The sequence below is a fragment of the Scyliorhinus torazame genome, chromosome 2 (genome assembly GCF_047496885.1).
Source record: "Scyliorhinus torazame isolate Kashiwa2021f chromosome 2, sScyTor2.1, whole genome shotgun sequence".
NCBI lineage: Eukaryota > Metazoa > Chordata > Chondrichthyes > Carcharhiniformes > Scyliorhinidae > Scyliorhinus > Scyliorhinus torazame.
The window spans coordinates 36,265,515-36,280,553 of record NC_092708.1 but is presented as its reverse complement, the minus strand read 5'-3'; the positions used below and the strand labels follow the sequence as shown (position 1 = coordinate 36,280,553).

The window sequence follows — 15,039 nt, the reverse complement described above, 5'->3', positions numbered from 1 at the left end:
GAGAAAAATAATAATAGTCTTCATGTATTGAAGTGTGCTGAAAGAGGACCTGTCCGCAGACAGCATACAAATTGCTGTGATAAAATAGCATAGATAGGCAGTCCCTATTGATTTCTTTAAAGAAAAGAGAATCAGTCAGCTGAATTTGTTGGCGTGCTTTCTTTACATCTTCATTGAGTCACCGACTCTATGAATTTATTTCCTCAGATAAATTATCCATTTATCTTATTCGTGCTGAGTTCGATTAGTGGTTTTGTCAAATATTGGATTTTCCCCCCCCTCTTTTTGTTTAATGCTATTATGCTACACACCTACTCCAGCCAGGACTGCAGCTAATCAGATTTTGTCTTGTGTACTTTCTCTGCCTGCATTGTCACATATCAAGCCACGAGCTCTCTGAAGGCCAGAGACAGGGAGATTAGGCGGGCAGAAGGTCATTGCCGACTTAGCGATGACTCACAGAACCTTCCATTTATTTTGGGGGTTCTGAGCGGCTGTCACAAAGAGGAGACATTTATCTCCTGTCCCCAAATGGATTCAACTGTCAGCTTCAAAGGTGAAGGACAGTCACTGAGATTAGTAGCTCAGCCTGCATTATGCGTTAAGCTATCAAATGTTACTTCATGGCCTGTAAGTGCTGTTCATGAAGAAATTAATGTACCCGCATCTGTGTGGTACCTTACGTGGCTGCAGAACATCTCAAAATACTTCAGAATTCATGAGGCACTTCTCAGCTGTAACCACTGTTCTCTGCTCTTCTTGGGCAGCTCCTCGAAGCTGAAGATGACTTGCCTCCCCACTTAAAACGAGCTCTCAGGGTCCTGAGGAGTCCAATGCGTGGTCTAGGGCCTCTGTCACAGGTGGGACAGATAATGGTTGGAGGAGTGGGTGGATGGGGTTCTCGATTTGCCACAAATTCCTTTCGCTGTCGCCGCTTTGCTTCCGCTTGCACTCACCGATGAAACTCAGTGTTCAGCTCCTTCCCGGATGCTTTTCCTCAACTTCGGGGCAGTCTTTGGCCAGGGATTCCCAGGTGTCAGTGGGGACAGAAGATCATTGCCGACTTGGTGATGACTTGCAGAACCTTCCATTTAATATTTTGGGATCTGAACATCTATCAGTGAGAGGAGACATTCATCTCCTTTCCCCAAGCGTATTTAACTCTGATTGTTGTCCAGAAGGTCACATAGCAGTCAATTTGCACACAGCATGAGCACACTATGAGATTTTATTTTTAGTGCTGTTGGTTGTGGGATAAATGCTGGAAGAACACCAAGAACCTGCCCTTGTTCTTCTTCAAACATATCTACCTAAGATGATAGGCAAGGCCTCAATTTAAATTTTCTCCGGAGAGACAGCACCTCTGACAGTGCTGCACTCACAGTAAAATCGGCATACATTATCTGCGGGATTCTCCATCAGCAGGATCCTCCACTTCACTGGCAGCGTACCCATGCCCGTGGGTTTCCCGATGGGGTGGGATGGCCACAATGGAAAATCCCATTGGCCGGCTGCGGGAATGGAGAATCCCGCTGCCGGCGGGGGCTCGCCGCGTCAAAAAATGGGGCTAGTGGGACGGAGAATCCCGCCCTATTTCATTCGGAATGTAGAGCAGGGCATAGGAATGAGGAGCAGAAGTTGTTAATTCAGCCCTTCTAACCTGCTCTGCTATTCAATCACATCATGCCTGATCTCTTCCTGGTCTCAAAGCCACATCCCTACCTGTTCCCATGACTCTTTAACCATTTTTAAAAATCAGAAATATGTCCATCCGTTTCTTGAAACCATTTAATGTTTCGGACTGCACCGCACTGTGGGGCAGCAGTTCCACAAAGTCACCACCCTCTTCGAGAAGTAGTTCCTCCTCATCTCAGTTTTAAATCTACTGCATCTCAACCTACATCTGTGATCTCTTGTTCTAGGTTGCCCCACAAGGGCAACATTTATTTTATTAATCCCTCTTAGTGTCTTATATACCTCGATCAGATCCCCTCTCATTCTTCGAAAGCTTTCAAGGACTTGAAACCACAACCTTCTAGTTCATAGGCTAGAGCGCACCTGTCGAGAGACAGTTGGCAAGTTAAGCAAGTAGAAACCATGTTGGGATTCTCCGTTTCTGAGACTAAGGGCTGGATTCTCCGATTTTGAGGCGATTTCCAGAGGAAGTGTCTAGTTTAACAATGAAAAGGTCGGCACCAGCCCCGCACTGATGCTCCACCGGTGGGGGGCTAGCAGCTGCACCACATAAAACTCCCGGCGTTCCCGACATAAACGGCCGGAGAATGTCCGGGTCCGTGGCTGTGCATGCGCACGGCGGCCACCTGCAGCAGTCGCGCCGTGCAACATGGCGCTGACTGCGCACGGACCCGGCCAGCCAAATAGTGTCCCCCTCGCCACCCCCTGGACACCTCCAATAGTCCCTCCAGCCCTCAACGAAGCCCCGCCATCCAGCACCATGGCTCCCCATCGACTGCGGTGGTGCTGGACACAGTCTGCAGCCGCCACGCCGGGTTTACGAAAACTCAGACCACACGCGACCCGCGCGGCCGGGAACTTGGCCCATCGGGGGTGGAGCATCGGGGAGGGCTTCAAAGCGACGCGCTGACGCCATCGCAATGATGCCTTGATAACGCCGATTCGGAGAGCGCGGCGCATCCGATAACCGGCGCCAACCCCGATTCGGTCGCAAATGGGGATTCTCTGCCCGATTGCCGAATGCGATTTCGGCATCGGGCAACAGAGACTACCGCCCTAAGTGTTGATGCCAAAGCACAATATGTGTACTTTCATGACAGAAACACTGGCGGCAAACCTGGACGAATTCCGCTAATGCTAAGGGGCTAGCCCTGGCGCCACGTGGGACACAATCGATTCCAATGAGAAACGGGTCTGGATTCGCCTGTTTCACGATTGACACTCAGGAGGCTGACAAGCTGCAGCCCCAGATACACACTTCACTCCCCACACACACACCATCCCAACCAACAAGATGGGAGCAAGGAGAGCAGCCCCGAGGTTTACAGATGCCGAGCTGGAGACCCTCTTGGATGCGGTGGAGGAGAGGAGGGTGACCCTGTACTCCGGTCCGGGTAGGAGGCTGCCAGTTGTCGCCGTTCGCTCTGCCTGGGCACAGGTGGCAGAGGCTGTGAACTCTGTGGTCAACACTGTCCAGACAGCACTGTGCCCCTGGCACCAACCCCCGTCCCACACACCCGTAACCCTATCCACCACCCCCTCCTCCTCCCACCAGTAGGACAGCCAAACTCCCACCCTGCCTCACATGCTGGTACCCATACGGTCACCATGTCTGGGTGCCCTGGCCACTGAGGCCACCAGCTGCTCACCCTCAGGGCTGCATGCGTCGAACTGTCTAACACTATCGTTTTCTGTCTGTCTGTCTGTCCCCCCCCCCCCCCCCCCCCCCGCCCCCACTCCCAAGGAGAAGGCAGTGCACAACTGCCGCAAGCGCGAAAAGGCAGGTTTGGGACCGCTGGACCTGCGGCCCCTCACCGTGGCCGAGCAACGGGCCCGGGACATGGTTGTCGGCCCGGAGGTCGCTGAGGTGGAGCTTGTCCGCGGGTGAGAAAGTGAGACCCCGCTTAGCTGCGATTCCCCGTGGCACGTGTGCCAACACCCCCAACACTCCCCACTACCTCACCCCCACACCACCCTCACCCCCACACCACCCACACGCTAATACCATCACCCTCCACCCCCACCCACGCGCCCACCCCTACTTCCCCCCCCGGTCTGTGGTCTAACCATGTATCTTGTCTTGTGTCTTGCAGGATTATTGGATATGGGGCGGGTCCACCTGGCATTCCCCATCATCAGTCAGTGCCACAGCCAGAGCCCCCCCGTGAGCCGATCACTGAAGAGGAGAGCGGCTTGGACTGCAGCCCTCTGCCAGAGACTCAGGAGACCCCGGTGTCCAGGTCGGAGGATGACAGTGATCTCCCGTCACAGCTATCTCCCAAAGCCTCCACCATCCCAGAGACAATCAGCTTGGTTGGGCACTTTAGTGACGAGGCACCTGTGACACTATCTGGTGCGCACCACACAGTTAACCCAGTACAGCAGTGGAGGTAGGAGCACCCGAGGGGGCAGACGGTCGGAGGGTGGGCCAACCCCAGGGACTAGCTGCCGTCCAGACAAACTGCCCGATCCATTGTAGAGATGCAGCCGCAGGGCCAGAGACTACATGAAGGGTCGTCGGCGAGCATCCAGCACCTGCAGCAGGAGGAGGTGGTGCTGACAATGCCTGCCACCCAGGCCAACACCGCATGGGTGCCGTCCATGGTGAAGGCATTGGGTGCAGCGGTTTCGGCTACGGATCAGCATGTCCAAGGCCTGGGGCATTTTGTGCAGGCCCAGGACAGGATTGCCGCCTCACAGGTGACCATGTCCAAGAGCCACCTGGAACTCGCAGCGGTGCTCGTGAGCATGGCCCAGTCACAGCCGGCCATGGCTGTGAGCGTCGGCGGCATTGCCTAGGCACTGGCCGATTTGGCGCAGACACAGAAGGATGAGTTCCAGTCCCAGAGGGAGATGACTCAGTCACTAGCTGATGTGACACAAACCCAGAAGGTGGTGGCACAGTCACAGCGCGATGTGGTGCAGTCCCAGATGATGATGGACCACTCCCTGTGTTCCATGGCCACGAGCGTGCTGAACCTGGTCGAAACGAGAGCGGGCCTCCAGGACTGGCAGCGCCAGGTGGCGGGGGAGCCACAGGGGGTAGCTCCACTCACACTCCCATGCCATGGGGCACCACCTAGACGTAGCATTAGGGCCCATAAGGCCAGGATGTTAGCCACTAGTTAATTTGGCACAGGTGAGGGCACAGATTTTTTTTAAATGTCAGAGTACCCAATACATTTTTCCAATTAAGGGGCAATTTTAGCGTGTCCAATCCACCTACACCCTTGTGTTATGGGGGCCAAACCCACGTAAACATGGGGAGAATGTGCAAACTCAACACGGACAGTGTCCCAGAGACGGGATCGAACCTGGGACCTCGGCGCCGTGAGGCTGCAGTGCTACCCACTGCGCCACCGTGCTGCCTTAAGGGCACAGTTTAGTTATAGGGATTAGGGCACAAATCTGTATATATTCGTTCTCATTAAACACTTGTTACCACTGTTACCACCTGCCTTGGTGCTCTGACAGGTGTGCGGGGTGGGGCTGGGGGCCGGTATGGGCTGGCCGAGATGGGGGGGAGAGTGGGCAGAACCTGTGGCCGCACCCCCCCCCCCACCCCCCACCGCCGACCGTCCCCACCACCGTCACGCCAGGGATTCGATGGGACCGTGTGATGGAATGGCCAGCTCGCATGCAGGGAGCACCCTGGTGGATGGAGGAAAGTGTTACCATGGGCAGGAGTCAGACGTTGTCAAACGATGCGGAGCACCAGAGCTCATCGCACAGTGGATTGTCAACATTCTCCATCCCATAGACCAGACCCGGTGTTACTGCCAACCCAGGGCCGCCACCCTGTAATGCGGCAGGTATGTATCACAGAGGGGGTTGCAAGCCGAGGTTGCCGGAGGGGTGGGAGGGAGGTGAGGGAGTGTGGGGTTGGGATGCGGTGTCCGTGCCCCAGGCTAGCCCTCCCCTCCACTCCCCCCCCCCCCCCCTCACCAGTCGGTGAACCTGGAGGCGATCAGCGTGCCCGGTGCACCTTGGCCCTGGGCACATGTAGTGCTGCCTCCGGTGCCTGCCTGGGCTCCATATCCTGCCCACCTTCACCATCCCCCACATCCTCCTCACCGGACAAGGCCTGGCATTCCACCTCCTCCAGCACATTGCCTCTCTGCTGTGCGATGTTGCGGAGGACAACAAAGAACAAAGAACAAAGAAATGTACAGCACAGGAACAGGCCCTTTGGCCCTCCAAGCCCGTGCCGACCATACTGCCCGACTAAACTACAATCTTCTACACTTCCTGGGTCCGTATCCTTCTATTCCCATCCTATTCATATATTTGTCAAGATGCCCCTTAAATGTCCCTATCGTCCCTGCTTCCACTACCTCCTCCGGTAGCGAGTTCCAGGCACCCACTACCCTCTGCGCAAAAAACTTGCCTCGTACATCTACTCTAAACCTTGCCCCTCTCACCTTAAACCTATGCCCCCTAGTAATTTACCCCTCTACCCTGGGGAAAAGCCTCTGACTATCCACTCTGTCTATGCCCCTCATAATTTTGTATACCTCTATCAGGTCTCCCCTCAACCTCCTTCGTTCCAGTGAGAACAAACCGAGTTTATTCAATCGCTCCTCATAGCTAATGCCCTCCATACCAGGCAACATTCTGGTAAATCTCTTCTGCACCCTCTCTAAAGCCTCCACATCCTTCTGGTAGTGTGGCGACCAGAATTGAACACTATACTCCAAGTGTGGCCTAACTAAGGTTCTATACAGCTGCAACATGACTTGCCAATTCTTATACTCAATGCCCCGGCCAATGAAGGCAAGCATGCCGTATGCCTTCTTGACTACCTTCTCCACCTGTGTTGCCCCTTTCAATGACCTGTGGACCTGTACTCCTAGATCTCTTTGACTTTCAATACTCTTGAGGGTTCTACCATTCACTGTATATTCCCTACCTGCATTAGATCTTCCAAAATGCATTACCTCACATTTGTCCGGATTAAACTCCATCTGCCATCTCTCCGCCCAAGTCTCCAGACAATCTAAATCCTGCTGTATCCTCCGACAGTCCTCATCGCTATCCGCAATTCCATCAACCTTTGTGTCGTCTGCAAACTTACTAATCAGACCAGTTACATTTTCCTCCAAATCATTTATATATACTACAAAGAGCAAAGGTCCCAGCACTGATCCCTGTGGAACACCACTGGTCACAGCCCTCCAATTAGAAAAGCATCCCTCCATTGCTACTCTCTGCTTTCTATGGCCTAGCCAGTTCTGTATCCACCTTGCCAGCTCACCCCTGATCCCGTGTGACTTCACCTTTTGTACTAGTCTACCATGAGGGACCTTGTCAAAGGCCTTACTGAAGTCCATATAGACAACATCTACTGCCCTACCTGCATCAATCATCTTAGTGACCTCCTCGAAAAACTCTATCAAGTTAGTGAGACACGACCTCCCCTTCACAAAACCGTGCTGCCTCTCACTAATACGTCCATTTGCTTCCAAATGGGAGTAGATCCTGTCTCGAAGAATTCTCTCCAGTAATTTCCCTACCACTGAAGTAAGGCTCACCGGCCTGTAGTTCCCGGGATTATCCTTGCTACCCTTCTTAAACAGAGGAACAACATTGGCTATTCTCCAGTCCTCCGGGACATCCCCTGAAGACAGCGAGGATCCAAAGATTTCTGTCAAGGCCTCAGCAATTTCCTCTCCAGCCTCCTTCAGTGTTCTGGGGTAGATCCCATCAGGCCCTGGGGACTTATCTACCTTAATATTTTTTAAGACACCCAACACCTCGTCTTTTTGGATCACAATGTGACCCAGGCTATCTACACACCCTTCTCCAGACTCAACATCTACCAATTCCTTCTCTTTGGTGAATACTGATGCAAAGTATTCATTTAGTACCTCGCCCATTTCCTCTGGCTCCACACATAGATTCCCTTGCCTATCCTTCAGTGGGCCAACCCTTTCCCTGGCTACCCTCTTGCTTTATATGTACGTGTAAAAAGCCTTGGGATTTTCCTTAACCCTATTTGCCAATGACTTTTCGTGACCCATTCTAGCCCTCCTGACTCCTTGCTTAAGTTCCTTCCTACTTTCCTTATATTCCACGCAGTCTTCGTCTGTTCCCAGCCTTTTAGCCCTGACAAATGCCTCCTTTTTCTTTTTGACGAGGCCTACAACATCACTCGTCATCCAAGGTTCCCGTAAATTGCCGTATTTAGGTTCCCGAAAATTGCCGTATTTGGCAGGACGGAGCAGGCCGTCACATTGTGGGCGACCCTTTCAGGATCATACTTAAGGGCCCTCCAGAGCGGTCCAGACATCTGAACCGCACCTTCAGGAGGCTGAAGCACTGCTCAATCACGCGATTGGCTGCTGTTTGGGCATCGTCATAGCGGATCTCCGTGTCGATCTGTGGCTTCTGGATAGGTGTCATCAGCCACGACCGCAGTGGATAACTCCTGTCACCCAGGAGCCAACCCCCGCAGTCGGGGGGGGGGGGGGAACGGGGAGGGGGGCGGGGGGACGGGACGTCGGGAACATGTCAGAATCGTCAACGGTGCCAGGAAGAAGGTGTAGTGCACACTGCCCGAGCCGGGTACAGGGTACAGACGTGTATGATGCGCAGCTGATGGTCACATACCAGCTGCAGATTCATTGAGTGAAACCCCTATCGGTTTGTGCACAGCGGCCTGTTATCCACAGGTGCCCGTGGGGTGACATGCATCCTGTTGGTCACCCCCTGGAACCGGGGCATCCTGTCGGCAGCGGCGAACCCCACTGCCCTGGCATCCTGGTGTTCTCGGTCCACATTGAAATGGGTGAATTGAGGCGTCTGGGTACATACAGCCTCCATGATGGCACGGAAGCACCTGTGCACTGTGGTCTATGAGATCCTGGACTGGTCCCCACTCAGCACCTGGAAGGATCCGGTATGTGCGTTTCGGTATACATTGACGCGGCTGTCAAGGTGACCCAGAATCGCGATTTGGGGGCAAATCAATGCCCGCCGCGATTATGGCATTGGAACTGATTCTCCGCCCATTCACGTTTCGTGATTCACGCTTCGGCTAATGGAGAATCCCGCCCAGAATGTTTGAAGCTGTATGTGCTCGGAAGATAAGATCGCGTGAGAACTCCCAAATGATGTTTCACGCCAACATAAACGCGCAATGCAATTGTCAACTCGTGACGAGGCACTTTACCTGACGTTCGAAGTCGGGAACATCATTTGAATGCATTAGCATCTAATTGTCAGGCCTCTACATCTCAATAATATTGCCCCCACCCTCAGAAAATCCATCCATGCTAATATGAGAGCAAAATGGTGTGATTCATGCCTGGCCTCCCGTGGCATGTAGCAGGTGAGCCGACCACCCTGACGGGTTCAGGTGAGTGCATCGTTCGGGCCTTGGGTAGGGGGGGGTTTGGGGAAGAGAAGGTTACGTCCAGGCATTGCCCAACTGCTGCCCATGCATTCCTGCGCATGGGCAGTGCCGGGGTAGTACTAGGGGGCAGTGCCTGGGCAATGTCTGGGAACAGTGTCACGAGACAGTACATGGGCAATGCCCAGGTAGTGCCAGGAACCAGTGTTGGGAAGCATGGGGGTGGTGGAGGGGGTTTTCCAGGTGAGCTCTTTTGCACTGGGGTGGCCTTTTTAAATGGCACACTGATCATCGAGGGAATAGGTTGCTGGGGGTTGGGGGGGGGGGGGGGGGGGGGGGTGGATCAGTGGCCAACGTGATGTTGTGCGATCCGCCCCTTTCAATTTTTAACCCGATGTCCTACACTATATGCTGGAGAAAGCCGCCTTTGTTGTCGGCAGCTTCAATGGCATTTTCCACCCCCCGCCATCGATCTTTGCTGATTTCTGGAGAAATTCCGCCCATCGCTTCTGAATTCTCAAAAAAGAACTCTGTGTGGTCAATTCAGAAGCAGGGGAATAGGGGAATCACTTCACTCCTTCTGCACGCGTTTGGAAGTTTGCGAGTCTTGCTTGCAAAATGAATGGAGGTGCTCGGCAATGTGCATTTAATCTTCTCAAAGGATGGAGAGAGATCTGAACAGCGAATGCAGTGCACAAAGCTGAATCCCTGCACTCACCTGGAAGGGGTGTCTGGAGTGATGATATGCATAAAGCAATTCTGTATATAATATTGCCAGCAAGTGGCAGTGTGAGGCCGATGCACCCAGACAGTGCCACTGTGGCACCGTTGCAACCTGGCAGTGCCAACCTGGTTTCCTCTGATGGTATTTAGAACAAATGTTGACATCGGACGGAGGTATCACTGACCGTGCCAGTATTAGTTGTCCACCCCGCTTCTCTTGTACTGAGCGGCTTGCACTGCCACTTCACCGAAGGCAGTCAAGAGTAAACCACATTATCGTAGGCCTGGAGTCACATGTCGGCCAGAGGACTACCCTAAAGGACATTAGCCAAACCATATTTTTTTTTCATGACAATTGATGATAGTTTCATGGTCCCCAGCACTGAGGCTAGTTTTAAATTTGAGATTTTACTAATTGAATTGAAATTTCGCCATGGAGGAATTTGAACCCATGTCCCCAGTGCCTTAATCTGGGCCTCGAGGTTACTACTCCAGTGGCATCACCACCACACTGCCATTTCCCCCCCATATCTGAAACTTAACAGAGTTAACACCATGGATTTTATTTGCGAATAATATAACAAGGACATATTGAAAAAGTTTCTGAAAAGATATCCCTTCATCACATAAGGTAACTCTGGTCAGGCAATTAAGAATTTAGCCCTTCTTCTTTGCTCTTATTAGTTTATTGTTTCTCGTTAATGACGTTCTGGTAGGTCACTTGTTCATAAATATGAACAATGCATTATTGGCAATGGCTTGAAGATTTTTGGTAAACTTTTATTGGATGTTGATAGAATATCATTCAGACATGATCCCTCAGTGAGCTCTTGGCCGGGATTCTCTGATCCCGCGGCGAGGTTCTGACACCGGCCTCAAAAGCGCCGCGAGCCGCTCCGGCATCAACGGGCCTCCAGGCCCAGGTATTCACTCCTTCCCAGGGGGCTAGTAGGGCCCGGAGTGGAGTCCGCTGCTCCAGCCAGCGCGCCACGGTCAGTGCGAATTCGCGCATGCGCGCCTCGGCCGGCGCGAGCTCACACATGCGCATAGGTTCCCGTCTTCGCGTCAGCCCCCGTGCAATATGGCAGAGTCCTACAGGGGCCCGGCGTGGAGGAACATAGGCCGCCCATGGAAACAGTCCACCTGCCGATTGGTAGGCCCCGATCAGGGGCCAGGCCACCGTGGAGGCCCCCCCCGGAGTCGAATCCCACCAGGATGGCCCCCGCAGCCAGAACTCCGAGGTCCCACTGGGTAGGACCATACGTAACCTACCCCGGCGGGCACTCGGCTCGTCGAGGCGCGGAGAATCTCCAGGGGGTCCGCTGTCAACAGCCACTGACCAGCGCAGCTGCGGTCCCGCGGGTGCCGGAGAATCGGCGCCGGAGAATCGGCGGGCCAACGTCGGAGTATCTTGACGCGATTCTCGCGACCCCCCGCCATCCTCCGACCCGGAGGGGGATCGGAGAATCCCGGCCCTTATACTTTGACTTTTTAAAAATAAATTTAGATTACCCAATTCATTTTTTCCAACGAAGGGGCAATTTAGCGTGGCCAATCCATCTACCCCGCACATCTTTGGGTTCAGTAAGAAGTCTTACAACACCAGGTTAAAGTCCAGGTGAACACCTGAGGAAGGAGCTGTGCTCCGAAAGCTAGTGTTTGAAACAAACCTGTTGGACTTTAACCTGCTGTTGTAAGGCTTCTTACTGTGCTCACCCCAGTCCAACGCCGGCATCTCCACATCATCTTTGGGTTCTGCGGGCGAAACCAACGTAAACAGGGGGAGAATATGCAAACTCCACACAGATAGAGACCCAGAGCCGAGATCGAACCTGGGACCTCGGCGCCGTGAGGCAGCCGTACTAACCCACTGCGCCACCGTGCTGCCCCTTATTGTGTGACTTAAATGCTTCTGACCCAGTTCAAGATTGAGATACGTCCAAGTCAACTTTCTAAAAGAGAGAGAGGGTCATTGTGAACATCTGCAGAGGAACAGGCCTACGGAAAAAGCAAACACCGCATTGAAATTTGTTGTGAAAGTTATGTAATAACAGTGACTGAAATCAATTATTGTGCAAAGAAAATAACATTTTCTCCAAAATCGCAAGCATGCAGTGCTGACTCATTTGGATGCCTTCAGTATTTACTTTCATTCATGCTGTCATTTATTAAGGATTCATGCTTCCTGACCTACTCTCACACAGAAGAAAGAAATAGTATTTTGAAAGTTCAAATCAAATGAATATATATTGCTTTCCACAATGGAACGCCATCGATTGTAATTCTAGATTGTTGAAGAAAACAATTTCTCAGACAGCGTCCCATAATATAAAAATATATATTTGCAATACCTCCCATTCCTTCTATAATGTGATGTCTATCTGTCTGTCTGCCACTCTGAGAAGTCCTGGTTTAATGTGGGGGGAAGACGAGTGACAATATTTGATCCAATTTGTATGCAAAATATTTCTAAATGTTAGAGGTGAAAATATTCACATGAAGGCCTGCGTATAAGTAAAAAAAGCAGTTTATTATGTCAGAATTCTGGGAGAGAAGGCCTGAGAGACTCCGTAGCCTATTGCCAGCACCTATTCTCACTTGAACTGAGGCTCACCCGGGTTAATATACAGATTCAAGGGGCGGAATTGTATTCTCATTTACATACAATCAATCAACTATACTTGCATCACACTTATTACATGCAGTCAATCAATTTTCCTAGCATCCCAGTCATCACATATATGGTTAAAGTGGGTGTTGTCTTACCCGCCCCTAACTTCATACAGAAGTCATTTAAACTAACATAATGATGTGTCCTGCCTCCAGCTGTAGACCTTGAGCTTTATCAATGATACATTGCATGTCCTGTTCTGTGAAGCTGTTATCACCGGCTGTTGGGATACCCACGGTTGGGTCTCATGAGACAGTGTACAGGGAATGTGGCTTGTTCAGCCATTTTGTGTCATTATTATCACAAAATGCCCTCCAACACTAAATAACTCAGAACTTCATGATACTTCACTTCGACGGGAGGAAAGAACAAAAGGAGAAGATCTGTAGTGGGGTGAAGCCTGGAGAAATGCAAAAGGGACTCTGGGGTAGTGCTATCCCAAAGAAATAGGAGCCGGGGGTTGTGCTCTTGAAACTGCTGAACTCACTTGAGCTCAAAAGGCTGTAAAGTGTCCAATCAGAAGTATGCAGCTGCTAAAGATTTTACTGTGTTTATTTAAAGCTCCTGGGCTACATTCTCCGATTTTGAGGCTATGTCTGGAGGATCTGTGGCATTTTACGTGGGGAAAATCGGCACCGCCCCAGCACAGATCCTCCAGCCGGTAAGGGGCTAGGAACCATGCCACGACAAACGCCCGGCCTCCACAAGACAAACGGACGGAGAATTGCCCCCTGGACACTCCCTGGCCACCCCCTGGCCACCCCCACCAGTGCCCCCAGCCCCCTGACCAGCAACATATCTCCCACCCGACTGTGGCGGCACTAGACACAGTCTGTAGCTGCCCTGCCGGGTTCGCGCATGGCTGGGACCATGAGTGAACTGCGCGGTCGTGAACGCGGCACATTGGGGGTGGCGCAGAGGGGGAGGGCCTTCAGATGACATCCTGAGGCCGCCCCAACGGCGTGTGGCACAGTGCCGTGATGATGCCGTTTCAGAGGGGGCGGGGCATGCGCAACCTGCGCAAAACAGGCGCGTCCCGATCCGGTTGTAAAAATTGATTCTCCGCCTGATCGTCAATTACGAAAATCAGCATCGGGAATCGGATAATCTCGCCCCCTATATTTCCGTCTTCTGTTTCTTAATTTTTGTCTTACACCAAACAACGCAAAATATCCAGGAATTTTAAATGCATGTTACGTCCTTTCCTACTGTACACTCAAGCACCCCTAATTGTTTACACTGATTCAATAATCGCTTCCTGATGCAGTCTCGCCCACACTACTGGCCATACTCCCAGGTCAGAAAGGTGGACTTCTACCAATTGCACTCATTCAGGGTTGTACCCCAGATTCTCGGGAGACATTCATCCACTGACGCATTAATCAAGTCTTAATCCACAGGCCAGCAGGGGGCAGCAGGCAGTAGATGGCACTGGTCTGCTGAGCGCTGCTCAGAAACATCAATTAGCTAATTAAACACAGCTGTGCTCAGCAATCAACTGAAGCCACTGTCCTGCCCTGCTTCTGTAGAAATAATAAAAGAGAAAGATTTGAGCCCAAATAGAGTCTTTCACGACCCCTGAACGTCTCTCAGTGTTTTGCAGTAAATTACGCACTTTTGAAGTTTAGCCACTCTAATAATATAGGAAACACGGCAGCCAATTTGCACACTGCAAACTTCCACAGACAGCAAGTTCAGGGCAGAATACTGTGGGTGCTGAAATAAAAGCAGAGAGTCCTGCAAAAACTCAGCAACTCTGGCAGCATCTGTGGAGAGAGGAACTGGTTATGGCAGGGATTCCTAACTTCCCGCTGCTGGGCTCTATTCACTTCCAAAGAGAAATAACGTTTAGTTGGTTGTAATTGACAGGGTAACAGCTTCCAGGCAGACAAGTTGTTTATTTTCATTTCCATTTATGCAGCCATTAATGCATCTCCATTACCCGGCTTTGAAGCGAACCACAATGTTTGTGAGCATCTAGGTGTTGAGTGTTTCTACTTTCTATTTTTCTCAGCAGAAAGCACTTAACTGTTTTTGATGTAGTCAGGAGTTGTCCATCATAGCTCAATATACATAAACTGTTTATAACATATTTTATACAACATTGCTTTTACAACAATGTTTATAAACCCTCACGGGCGGGTGTGTACTGCTGGTGAGACCAGTAAATCCTGCCGCCAGCTGAAGAATTCCAATCACTATCTCACCCAGAAACCAATGCTTTCCACATGCTTCTTTCATTGTATATGGGTGCCACTGACTAACTGACCTTCAATAATTGCCCGAGAGAAGGTGCCTTCTGATACCATTGCAGTGCACCCGATGTAGGTACACACATAGTGCTGTTGGGAATAGAGTTGCATATCTTTGATACAGTGATGGTGATGTACTTTCAAGTTAGGATGATGTGTGAGCCTGAAGGGAACTTGTAAGTGATGGTGTTCCTATACCCTTGTCCTTCTCGGTGTTAGAGGCTCAAATGTTTGAAAAGTCCTGTAAAAGAAACATTGCTGAATTGTTTCAGTGCATCTTGTGTATAGTACACACTGCTGCCCCTTTCTGTCAGTTGTTGAGGAATTAATGTTTACAATGGTGCTGA

The 15,039-nt window shown here is 51.4% G+C and overlaps 1 protein-coding gene across 2 annotated transcripts in view; it reads left to right on the top strand.

The window, feature by feature from the left end:
* The window catches only part of LOC140387064 (contactin-associated protein-like 5), a 1,365,877-nt gene that overhangs the window by 575,267 nt on the left and 775,571 nt on the right, over positions 1–15,039 (top strand). The gene's annotated exons all lie outside the window — the stretch shown is intronic.